Source organism: Oncorhynchus tshawytscha, linkage group LG16 (genome assembly GCF_018296145.1).
Source record: "Oncorhynchus tshawytscha isolate Ot180627B linkage group LG16, Otsh_v2.0, whole genome shotgun sequence".
Classification (NCBI taxonomy): domain Eukaryota; kingdom Metazoa; phylum Chordata; class Actinopteri; order Salmoniformes; family Salmonidae; genus Oncorhynchus; species Oncorhynchus tshawytscha.
In genome coordinates this window covers 80,097,553-80,110,699 of record NC_056444.1, presented here as the reverse complement: position 1 = coordinate 80,110,699, position 13,147 = coordinate 80,097,553, and the positions used below count along the sequence as shown (strand labels likewise).

At 44.9% G+C, this 13,147-nt stretch overlaps 1 protein-coding gene across 2 annotated transcripts in view; it reads left to right on the top strand.

Annotated features, from left to right (window-relative positions):
- The window catches only part of LOC112216392 (zinc finger protein PLAGL2), a 53,400-nt gene that overhangs the window by 1,243 nt on the left and 39,010 nt on the right, over nt 1-13,147 (top strand). The window lies entirely within an intron of this gene.

Sequence of the window (13,147 nt, the reverse complement as noted above, 5' to 3'; positions counted from 1 at the left end):
ATATTTTAGGCATGGGCCTAATTTTGTATTTTGCAGTGTTTAGCTTATTTTCATGTTATGATGTAGTCTACATTATACACGCAAAAAGAAGACTTCCAATGGCGATAGTGATGTCAATGTTCCACATCGTAGCCTAATAGTACGTGCATTAGGCCTACATTGTAACAGAGGACTTGTGTGTGCAGATACGGCTGTATAATTAATCATCATCAATTGTACCAAACCTACATTGCAACGCTACTCCCATTATTGCACCAGAACGGAGCCTGAAACATTGAGCAACATGTCAAAACACCTGTGAGGTATTGGCTGTTGGGAGGCTGCAATTGACTTTTAGTAGTTTCAATCTTTTCGTTTTACGTCACTAGACTATTATAGCCTACTCGGCTATCAATGCTATTGCTAAATACTTATTGAATGTTCGACTACGTACAGGCTATGCTTTCAGTGTGAAAGTATGGCTACTTGGCGTAAAGTAGGCCTATAGATACAACGTTGCTTCATTTGGCAACAATGTTGCAGGATAAATAAACAATATGCATCCCCGAAAAATTGAACCGCCTGTAGACACTGTAGGCTACATGTATGCATAGTTGTCTAGGCTTGGCTACCTACAAATCGCCTCCTCGCCGTTATGGCAGGTCTGACACGAGCAATGCTCCCTCCATCAAGGCCTCGTGTCCACAGCCTCCAGCCACATAATAAGGAAATGGAAGTTGAGAACGTCACAAGACAATGCTTTTTGTTTTTGACAATTTGAAGTGCAAGTTGAGACGCAAATGTTGATGTTTGTTCTTTTCCTCATTATTTCTGAGTGAGACTTAGGTCAAACTTAAGTTAAATAGAAACGTGATGCATGTGTAGGCTACAACGTCACATCTGGAATAAATAGGCAGTGGATATAGTCTGCTTCTGAAATAGTGGTAACCCCACAAGAAATTAACTTGGTTTTATATTCAATATTCAATTAAACTTCTCAAAACAAACCTTTGACAAGGACAATTTAAGATATATATTTCTTTAATTAATGTAAACATTTCAAAGTTGAACAGTTTTCAGAAACATGTTCTTTGTGGAAAAGACCGTTTGAATTACAAATAGCCTAGTAATATCACATTAAACTTGGCTAAATATATTTATTTTTCCTCATCCTTGTTTTTGTAGATAACTATGTTTTATTCAGCGAAAGGTACTTTTTCCATGGATAAGCATTTTGAAATACTTATACAACATCTTTTGATTACCTTACACATGGCTCCCCACCACACAGGCTAAGCTCAACACGCTACATGTTTGCCTTTGATTGAGAAAGTTTTTGTGTGTGGTGGAGGGAGGTCCCCTTGCTTCCTCTGGAAATGTCCCACAATCCCCTTCACCTCTTTGGGTAGGAGGCTGATTTCCATGAGAAAAGAGCATCAGTTGGGTTAATGGGAAGGACAGCTCTCAGGAAAAACACATGGTAGCTAATAACCAGAGAAGAACAGGGACAGCTCTGATCCTATTTTTTTGTATTTATTCACCTTCTGGGGAGCACGGAGGAGTGGCGCGGCCCGGTGGGGACAGTGGGTTCGTGTAACAATGGATGTTAGCATCAAGGCGGCAACAAGATTGTTCTATTTAGTTATTTTCTCAAGAAAGCATGAGAAAAACAGGCCGATTGGGAGCCTGAGAACTGCCGCGGATCATGGGCATCAGAGGAAGTCTTGTCTCTCAAAGTGTGTGAACCGCACAGGAGGTTGGTGGCACCTTAATTGGGGAGGACGAGCTCGTGGTAATGACTGGAGCAGAATCAGTGGAATGATATAAAATACATCAAACACATGGTTTCCACGTGTTTGATGCCATTCCATTTGCTCCGTTCCAGACATTAGTATGAGCCGTCCTCCCCGCAGCACCCTCGTGTGTGTGTGTGTGTGTGTGTGTGTGTGTGCGTGTGCGTGTGCGTGTGTGTGTGCGTCAACCGAGAAGGGAACAATTATTTATGTGAGTTATATGATGTAGTGTTTCACACACAGTAGCCCTGCTGACTGTTGAACCCTGTGGTTGCTTTGGTCACTCCAACTCAGAGAGATAACGTCAGAGCCAAGTTCACAGGCCTAATAGCACTCCCAAATCATCATCATCGCTGCTGAACTGTCCAGCACCATAGAGAAAAGTAGATGACTCTTCCAACGGTTGGCTAAGTGGTGATTCACCACACACACAAAGTTGTTCTGTTTATTTGATGAACATAGTTATCAATTAAACGAAGCAATGGAATTTCACTTATATCTATGGTTTGGTTAAAGTGTGACATGTTTTTAATGTTTGTTCATTGTATTTTCCTAAAGACTTTCTCACCCCCCCCTTCCTGTTTTCTGTCAGCTTTGTTTTGAATTTGGTTCAATACTTATTATTTATATATGTATTTATCATTTTCATTATGGGTATATATTGGGTATATAACGGGTATATGTATTTATCATTTTCATTATGGGTATATATTGGGTATATAACGGGTATATGTATTTATCATTTTCATTATGGGTATATATTGGGTATATAATGGGTATATATATTTATATATACCAGTATGAAGATCTACCTGTATCCAAAATCCGAATGAATGCTGTTGCTTGCATACACACACACACACACACACACACACAGTTGAACATATGACACACACATTTATGTAGATACATTCAGACTGGTAGACGTTGCTCTGGGCCGTTGCACGTTCTGATGGTCCTTGCGGTGTGCAGGTCTGTAGTAGTGAGATGATGCTACATGCTTGAACCACATACTGACACTTTTCCTTCTGGATTTTCTTTCTGGGAAGAGCGGAGCAGCTGTGGCTTTTCAGGACCTAGTTCCATCCATCACGAAGCACCACTTACACCTCTCCCTCTGCCCCCCTCCCCCCTCTCTGTCTGTCCTCCATCCATCTCATCCAAAGACTGGGGCTTACACCCCTCCTTTCCCCCTGTCTTCCCCCCCCTCTCTCTCTCTCTGTCCTCCATCCATCTCATCCAGAGACTGGGGCTTACACCCCTCCTTTCCCCCTGTCTTTCTCTCTCCCCCCTCTCTCTCTCTCTCTCTGTCCTCCATCCATCTCATCCAAAGACTGGGGCTTACACCCCTCCTTTCCCCCTGTCTTTCTCTCCCCCCCTCTCTCTCTCTCTCTCTCTGTCCTCCATCCATCTCATCCAAAGACTGGGGCTTACACCCCTCCTTTCCCCCTGTCTTTCTCTCTCCCCCCCTCTCTCTTGCTGTCTGTCCTCCATCCATCTCATCCAAAGACTGGGGCTTACACCCCTCAGGGCTACTTCCTCTATGGTGTCTGTTCTAGATGTATTGCCTGTCTATGGTGTCTGTTCTAGATGTATTGCCTGTCTATGGTGTCTGTTCTAGATGTATTGCCTGTCTATGGTGTCTGTTCTAGATGTATTGCCTGTCTATGGTGTCTGTTCTAGATGTATTGCCTGTCTATGGTGTCTGTTCTAGATGTATTGCCTGTCTATGGTGTCTGTTCTAGATGTATTGCCTGTCTTTTCTCTCTGCAGTAAACGCTTTTGGGACTTCGCTGTCAGTTCATTGTCTTTGACATGTGGTCTGTCTGTCTCTGTCTCTGTCTGTCTCTCTCTCTGTCTGTCTGTCTCTCTGTCTGTCTGTCTCTCTCTCTCTCTGTCTCTCTCTCTGTCCTCCATCCATCTCATCCAGTTTGGTAAAAGATGATGTACAGGAGAAACGAAAACTGGAGGACTATGTATATATAGATAGACATATGTCGAGGTATCTATCAGAAATGGAGAACTTTTCCCCCTGAAGTCAAATGCAACGATTTATTTTTTTATTCCTGATGTGATTATTATTCAGAAAAATGACCAAGTCAGAGTCTAAATATAAAGGTCAGGTTAAATTGCTCACACCAATGCTTATTTAATAACTTTGTTCATAAACTACTGCCTGCGGAAACACTTTGAACTGTGACGTGAGCCTACCTGGCAGTTGTATAATGTTTTACAGTACCCAAAGGGATTCTGTGAGTTTATGACTGTGGGAAATATATTTACTGTGTAAGAACTGCAACGTAGATTCCGTTACGTTGAAGCCTTGAGACAGACTGACAGTTTGTGTATCTTGAACTCCACTAAGCAAAACCTCACCTCGGATCATTCTCTACCATTATTTCTAAAGATGCTACGTTTAGGTAAGTGGCAGGAGAACATGTAGGTTTGCATTAAAGGGTTTGGAAATAATGAAAATAAGATATACCTAAATGTGAGTCATATCCCTGCCTAGGGAGGGAGTTATTCATCTTAGCCCTGTAATGCCTTAAATATGCACCGATCCAGTTATGCCATTTTATGTGTCAGTGAATCAGAGGGGATCTGAGGGGAACTGAGAGGAACTGTAGTACTGAGAGGATCAGAGGGGAGCTGTAGTACTGAGAGGATCAGAGGGGAGCTGTAGTACTGAGAGGATCAGAGGGGAGCTGTAGTACTGAGAGGATCAGAGGAGAACTGTAGTACTGAGAGGATCAGAGGGGATCAGAGGGGATCAGAGGGGATCAGAGGGGATCAGAGAGGAACTGTAGTACTGAGAGGATCAGAGGGGAACTGAGAGGAACTGTAGTACTGAGAGGATCAGAGGGGAACTGTAGTACTGAGAGGATCAGAGGAGAACTGTAGTACTGAGAGGATCAGAGGGGATCAGAGGGGATCAGAGGGGATCAGAGAGGAACTGTAGTACTGAGAGGATCAGAGGGGAGCTGTAGTACTGAGAGGATCAGAGGGGAGCTGTAGTACTGAGAGGATCAGAGGGGAGCTGTAGTACTGAGAGGATCAGAGGGGAGCTGTAGTACTGAGAGGATCAGAGGGGAGCTGTAGTACTGAGAGGATCAGAGGGGAGCTGTAGTACTGAGAGGATCAGAGGGGAACTGTAGTACTGAGAGGATCAGAGGGGAACTGTAGTACTGAGAGGAACTGTAGTACTGAGAGGATCAGAGGGGAACTATAGTACTGAGAGGATCAGAGGGGAACTGTAGTACTGAGAGGATCAGAGGGGAACTGTAGTACTGAGAGGATCAGAGGGGAACTGTAGTACTGAGAGGATCAGAGGGGAACTGTAGTACTGAGAGGATCAGAGAGGAACTGTAGTACTGAGAGGATCAGAGGGGAACTGAGAGGAACTGTAGTACTGAGAGGATCAGAGGGGAACTGTAGTACTGAGAGGATCAGAGGAGAACTGTAGTACTGAGAGGATCAGAGGGGAACTGTAGTACTGAGAGGATCAGAGGGGAACTGTAGTACTGAGAGGATCAGAGAGGAACTATAGTACTGAGAGGATCAGAGAGGAACTGTAGTACTGAGAGGATCAGAGGGGAACTGTAGTACTGAGAGGATCAGAGGGGAACTGAGAGGAACTGTAGTACTGAGAGGATCAGAGGGGAACTGTAGTACTGAGAGGATCAGAGGAGAACTGTAGTACTGAGAGGATCAGAGGGGATCAGAGGGGATCAGAGGGGATCAGAGGGGATCAGAGAGGAACTGTAGTACTGAGAGGATCAGAGGGGAACTGTAGTACTGAGAGGATCAGAGGGGAACTGTAGTACTGAGAGGATCAGAGGAGAACTGTAGTACTGAGAGGATCAGAGGGGATCAGAGAGGATCAGAGGGGATCAGAGGGGATCAGAGAGGAACTGTAGTACTGAGAGGATCAGAGGGGATCAGAGGGATCAGAGGGGATCAGAGGGGATCAGAGGAGAACTGTAGTACTGAGAGGATCAGAGGGGATCAGAGGGGATCAGAGGGGATCAGAGGGGATCAGAGAGGAACTGTAGTACTGAGAGGATCAGAGGGGAACTGTAGTACTGAGAGGATCAGAGGGGAACTGTAGTACTGAGAGGATCAGAGGGGAACTGTAGTACTGAGAGGATCAGAGGAGAACTGTAGTACTGAGAGGATCAGAGGGGATCAGAGGGGATCAGAGAGGAACTGTAGTACTGAGAGGATCAGAGGGGAACTGTAGTACTGAGAGGATCAGAGGGGAACTGTAGTACTGAGAGGATCAGAGGAGAACTGTAGTACTGAGAGGATCAGAGGGGAACTGTAGTACTGAGAGGATCAGAGGAGAACTGTAGTACTGAGAGGATCAGAGGAGAACTGTAGTACTGAGAGGATCAGAGGAGAACTGTAGTACTGAGAGGATCAGAGGAGAACTGTAGTACTGAGAGGATCAGAGGGGATCAGAGAGGCCAAAGGTTTTGAGAATGACACAAATCTACATGTTCACAAAGTCTGCTGCCTCAGTTTGTATGATGGCAATTTGCATATACTCCAGAATGTTATGAAGAGTGATCAGATGAAATGCAATTAATTGCAAAGTCCCTCTTTGCCATGCAAATGAATTGAATCCCCCAAAAAACATTTCCACTGCATTTCAGCCCTGACACAAAAGGACCAGCTGACATCATGTCAATGATTATCTTTTTAACACAGGTGTGAGTGTTGACAAGGACACAGCTGGAGATCACTCTGTCATGCTGATTAAGTTTGAATAACAGACTGGAAGCTTCAAAAGGAGGGTGGTGCTTGGAATCATTGTTCTTTGTTACCTGGTTATCTGCAAGGAATCATGTGCTATCATCATTGCTTTGCACAAAAAGGGCTTCACAGGCAAGGATATTGTTGCCAGTAAGATTGCACCTAAATCAACCATTTATCGGATCATCAAGAACATCAAGGAGAGCGGTTCAATTGTTGTGAAGAAGGCTTCAGGGCGCCCAAGAAAGTCCAGCAAGCACCAGGACCATCTCCTAAAGTTGATTCAGCTGCGGGATCGGGGCACCACCAGTACAGAGCTTGCTCAGGAATGGCAGCAGGCAGGTGTGAGTGCATCTGCATGCACAGTGAGGTGAAGACTTTTGGAGGATGGCCTGGTGTCAAGAAGGGCAGCAAAGAAGCCACTTCTCTCCAGGAAAAACATCAGGGACAGACTGATATTCTGCAAAAGGTACAGGGATTGGACTGCTGAGGACTGGGGTAAAGTCATTTTCTCTGATGAATCCCCTTTCCGATTGTTTGGGGCATCCGGATAAAAGCTTGTCTGGGGAAGACAAGGTGAGCGCTACCATCAGTCCTGTGTCATGCCAACAGTAAAGCATCCTGAGACCATTCATGTGTGGGGTTGCTTCTCAGCCAAGGGAGTGGGCTCACTCACAATTTTGCCTAAGAACACAGCCATGAATAAAGAATGGTACCAACACATCCTCCGAGAGCAACTTCTCCCACCATCCAGGAACAGTTTGGTGATGAACAATGCCTTTTCTAGCATGATGGAGCACCTTGCCATAAGGCAAAAGTGATAACTAAGTGGCTCAATGTTTTGGGTCCATGCCCAGGAAACTCCCCAGACCTTAATCCCATTGAGAACTTGTGGTCAATCCTCAAGAAGCGGGTGTACAAACAAAAACCCACAAATTCTGACAAACTCCAAGCATTGATTATGCAAGAATGGGCTGCCATCAGTCAGGATGTGGCCCAGAAGTTAATTGACAGCATGCCAGGGTGGCTTTGCAGAGGTTTTGAAAAAGAAGGGTCAACACTGCAAGTATTGACTCTTTGCATCAACTTCATGTAATTGTCAATAAAAGCCTTTGACACTTATGAAATGTTTGTAATTATACTTCAGTATTCCATAGTAACATCTGACAAAAATATCTAAAGACACTGAAGCAGTAAACAGGAAATTAATATTTGTGTCATTCTCAAAACTTCTGGCCACGACTGTAGTACTGAGGATCAGAGGACTGTAGTACTGAGAGTAATGCCTGACTCACACTCAGAGCAGAACACAGTCAGACACCGTGTCTGGTGACACATTACCCCTTCCTTCTTCTCAAGTGATTTTTAACAACCCCTCCACAACCCCACCCTGTTCCACAAACCCACCCTGCTCCACAAACCCACCCTGCTCCACAATCCCACCCTGCTCCACAATCCCACCCTGCTCCACAATCCCACCCTGCTCCACAACCCCACCCTGCTCCACAACCCCACCCTGCTCCACAACCCCACCCTGTTCCACAACCCCACCCTGTTCCACAACCCCACCCTGTTCCACAACCCCACCCTGTTCCACAACCCCACCCTGCTCCACAATCCCAACCCCTCAAAAATTATGCCAACGAAAGCATCTCTCCCTCCTTAGATGACAAGAAAGCATCTCTCCCTCCTTAGATGATAAGAAAGCATCTCTCCCTCCTTAGACAACAAGAAAGCATCTCTCCATCCTTAGATGATAAGAAAGCATCTCTCCCTCCTTAGATGATAAGAAAGCATCTCTCCATCCTTCGACGATAAGAAAGCATCTCTCCCTCCTTAGACGATAAGAAAGCATCTCTCCATCCTTAGACGACAAGAAAGCATCTCTCCATCCTTCGACGATAAGAAAGCATCTCTCCCTCCTTCGACGATAAGAAAGCATCTCTCCCTCCTTCGACGATAAGAAAGCATCTCTCCATCCTTCGACGATAAGAAAGCATCTCTCCCTCCTTAGACGATAAGAAAGCATCTCTCCCTCCTTAGATGATAAGAAAGCATCTCTCCATCCTTCGACAATAAGAAAGCATCTCTCCCTCCTTAGACGATAAGAAAGCATCTCTCCCTCCTTAGACGATAAGAAAGCATCTCTCCCTCCTTAGACGATAAGAAAGCATCTCTCCCTCCTTAGACGATAAGAAAGCATCTCTCCATCCTTAGACGATAAGAAAGCATCTCTCCCTCCTTAGATGATAAGAAAGCATCTCTCCATCCTTCGACAATAAGAAAGCATCTCTCCCTCCTTAGATGATAAGAAAGCATCTCTCCATCCTTCGACAATAAGAAAGCATCTCTCCCTCCTTAGACGATAAGAAAGCATCTCTCCCTCCTTAGACGATAAGAAAGCATCTCTCCATCCTTAGACGATAAGAAAGCATCTCTCCATCCTTCGACGATAAGAAAGCATCTCTCCCTCCTTCGACGATAAGAAAGCATCTCTCCCCATTAGAAAGAAGTAGAAAAACATGAAGTTGAGACTGTGTGAAATGATTCCCACTTTTTTTGGTAACATTCAAAGCTCACAACATTTGGCCAAAACATTTGAGAGGGTGGTGAAGGTAAAGATGCATACATTGAGAGATGAGGGAATACGAACATTGTCTGAACATTGGATTTCTGTCACGTTCTGACCTTAGTTCCTTTGTTATGTCTTCATTTTAGTATGGTCAGGGCGGGAGTTGGGTGGGTTGTCTATGTTCCGTTTTCTATGTTGTGTTTTTGAGTTTGGCCTGGTATGGTTCTCAATCAGAGGCAGGTGTCGTTAGTTGTCTCTGATTGAGAATCATACTTAGGTAGCCTTTTCCCACCTGTGTTTCGTGGGTGTTTATTGTCTGTGTCTGTGTTTGTTCCACACGGAACAGTTTCGGTTGGTTATTGTCTGTGTTTGTTCCACACGGAACAGTTTCGGTTGGTTATTGTCTGTGTCTGTGTTTGTTCCACACGGAATTGTTTCGGTGGGTTTTTCACATGTCCTTTAATGTTTTGTTTCAGTGTTCGCTTGTTTTAATAAAGAGCATGAACACGTACCACACTGCGCATTGGTCCTCCGATCTTTACTACTCCTCTTCGTCGGAGGACAGCCGTTACAATTTCTAAATGTGGAGAGAACTTCATTAGGATATTAGAGTATGTGGGAGGGGAAAGTCCATCAGGTACCGCAGATTTGCTCTGTCCTCTGTTCATTCAAGACCAAGTCGAGTACAGTTCAGTTTCTGATCTGATGTCTGTCTGAACATGTCATGGTTTTGAACTGCAATAAATTCACATACTAAATTAACCTATGTTAATCAGTGGTTCATAGTTACAACAGTTTTTCTATAACTGAGAGAGGAGTAAAATGCAGCGCTGTGTGCAGTGATGCTGTTAACTCTATTAACTCTGTTAATGCTGTTAACTCTGTTAACTCAGTCTAGCTCCTTTTGGATCAGGAGTCCCGATTGGCTGCTTTATTTCTTCTCTTTATCTCCTGTCTGTTCTCTATTCATCTCTCGTTTGTTACCTTTCTCTCTCATCCTCCCACCTCTCTGACATCCTCCCACCTCTCTGACATCCTCCCTCCTCTCTGACATCCTCCCACCTCTCTGACATCCTCCCACCTCTCTGACATCCTCCCACCTCTCTGACATCCTCCCTCCTCTCTGACATCCTCCCTCCTCTCTGACATCCTCCCTCCTCTCTGACATCCTCCCTCCTCTCTGACATCCTCCCACCTCTCTGACATCCTCCCTCCTCTCTGACATCCTCCCTCCTCTCTGACATCCTCCCTCCTCTCTGACATCCTCCCACCTCTCTGACATCCTCCCACCTCTCTGACATCCTCCCACCTCTCTGACATCCTCCCACCTCTCTGACATCTTCCCACCTCCTCCCACCTCTCTGACATCCTCCCACCTCTCTGACATCCTCTCTGACATCCTCCCCCCTCTCTCCCCATTCACACATATATGTCGAACCCTTCATGAACACGTGGTTGACTGCATGTTGTCCCGCCTAGATACTTCCCCTCTCGTTTCCTTCCTGTCACATTTCTTCCTCTTCCTCTCTCTTCCTCTTCCTCTCTCCTCAAAGTCTTGGATGACAACACACACACAAACAAAAACAATGTGTGTGGAGTGACAACTTTGAGTCCGTTTCCTGTGTCCCCTCCAGCTTTAGTGTGAGTTTTTAGAGTTTGATTGAAGGTCCCCTTTCTCTGGTGTCTGGTGTGAAAGCTGTCCTAATTGAATGATAAAGTGCCCCCTGAGATGGAGTCCGGTGAACAGGCAACAATGCCCAGCCTGTGTGTGGTAGAGGGATTTTGGTTCACATCCAGCCTTTGCCTCTCTACTCCGAGAGAGGGCCTATTATACAGCTCTCTGCTGGACTAGGTCACGTGACCGTATCTATATCTCTCTCTCTCTCTCTCTCTCTCTTCTCTCTCTCTCTCTTCTCTCTCTTCTCTCTCTCTTCTCTCTCTCTTCTCTCTCTCTTCTCTCTCTCTCTCTCTCTTCTCTCTCTCTTCTCTCTCTCTTCTCTCTCTCTTCTCTCTCTCTTCTCTCTCTCTTCTCTCTCTCTTCTCTCTCTCTTCTCTCTCTCTTCTCTCTCTCTTCTCTCTCTCTTCTCTCTCTCTTCTCTCTCTCTCTGTACGGTGTCCTCCCCTTCCCCAGTGTGGGCTGGCCAATCGCGGGCCAGTGGGTCCTCTTCACACTGGCCATGTGGTTGAATGGCCTCATTTTGCCAGCGAGTGACTTTCTGCACATATCTCTGTGCTCACCGCCTCTGCTGCCTGCTGGACGCCACAGTGACGAGGGGAGGGGGAGAGGGGAGGGGGGGCAGATCTGTATCCAGACATGTTCAGCTCATAGAGATACAACCGCCAGAGAGTTTCTGTAAAATAAAACTCAACCAGCTCAAAATACCCTAAATTCACAAACACATTCGTGTCTTCATCAATGGATGTGACTTTGAAGAGGTAGAGAGCTTTTGAGAGAGACAGTTGGAACTTGGTGTCTATCTAACGTTCCGTATGTCTATGCTGACTTTAACTGTTTTCCTGTTGTGTTGTAGGGCTGCATCCCATTAGCATATTAGCTATTTTTTTCCCCCATTCTATCTGCGTACATCTGGAATTAGATTTGTCGTATCAGTTTAGTTATTTTTGTCCATATTCTCCAAAACAGGAGATACTTCCACACGTGAATATACTTTGATCTTGCCTAAACACCAAACCTGTGACGAGAGAGAGAGAGAGATGTTTATTCAAGGCTCTTCTGTTTAGCACCTTTAGTACAAATATTACAGTACATTACTTGCCAGTTTGCTCTGTGTTTTTGTGGAGAAACACTACAAAAGTATGCAGACACCCTTTCAGATGTAGTGGATTCGTCTGTTTCAGCCCGTTGCTGACAGGGGTATAAAATCGAGCACACCGCCATGCAATCTCCATAGACAAACATTGGCAGTAGAATGGCCCGAACTGAACAGCTCATTGACTTTCAACGTGGCACCGTCATGGGATGCCACCTTTCCAACAAATCAGTTTGTCAAATATCTGCCCTGCTAGAGCTGCCCTGGCCAACTGTATGTCAAATCTAATCCAATGTTATTGGTCACATACACATGGTTAGCAGATGTTATTGGTCACATACACACGGTTAGCAGATGTTATTGGTCACATACACACGGTTAGCAGATGTTATTGGTCACATACACATGGTTAGCAGATGTTATTGGTCACATACACATGGTTAGCAGATGTTATTGGTCACATACACATGGTTAGCAGATGGTATTGGTCACATACACATGGTTAGCAGATGTTATTGGTCACATACACATGGTTAGCAGATGTTATTGGTCACATACACATGGTTAGCAGATGTTATTGGTCACATACACATGGTTAGCAGATGTTATTGGTCACATACACATGGTTAGCAGATGTTATTGGTCACATACACATGGTTAGCAGATGTTATTGGTCACATACACACGGTTAGCAGATGTTATTGGTCACATACACACGGTTAGCAGATGTTATTGGTCACATACACACGGTTAGCAGATGTTATTGGTCACATACACACGGTTAGCAGATGTTATTGGTCACATACACACGGTTAGCAGATGTTATTGGTCACATACACACGGTTAGCTGATGTTATTGGTCACATACACACGGTTAGCAGATGTTATTGGTCACATACACACGGTTAGCAGATGTTATTGGTCACATACACACGGTTAGCAGATGTTATTGGTCACATACACACGGTTAGCAGATGTTATTGGTCACATACACACGGTTAGCAGATGTTATTGGTCACATACACACGGTTAGCAGATGTTATTGGTCACATACACACGGTTAGCAGATGTTATTGGTCACATACACACGGTTAGCAGATGTTATTGGTCACATACACACGGTTAGCAGATGTTATTGGTCACATACACACGGTTAGCAGATGTTATTGGTCACATACACATGGTTAGCAGATGTTATTGGTCACATACACATGGTTAGCAGATGTTATTGGTCACATACACATGGTTAGCAGATGTTATTGGTCACATACACATGG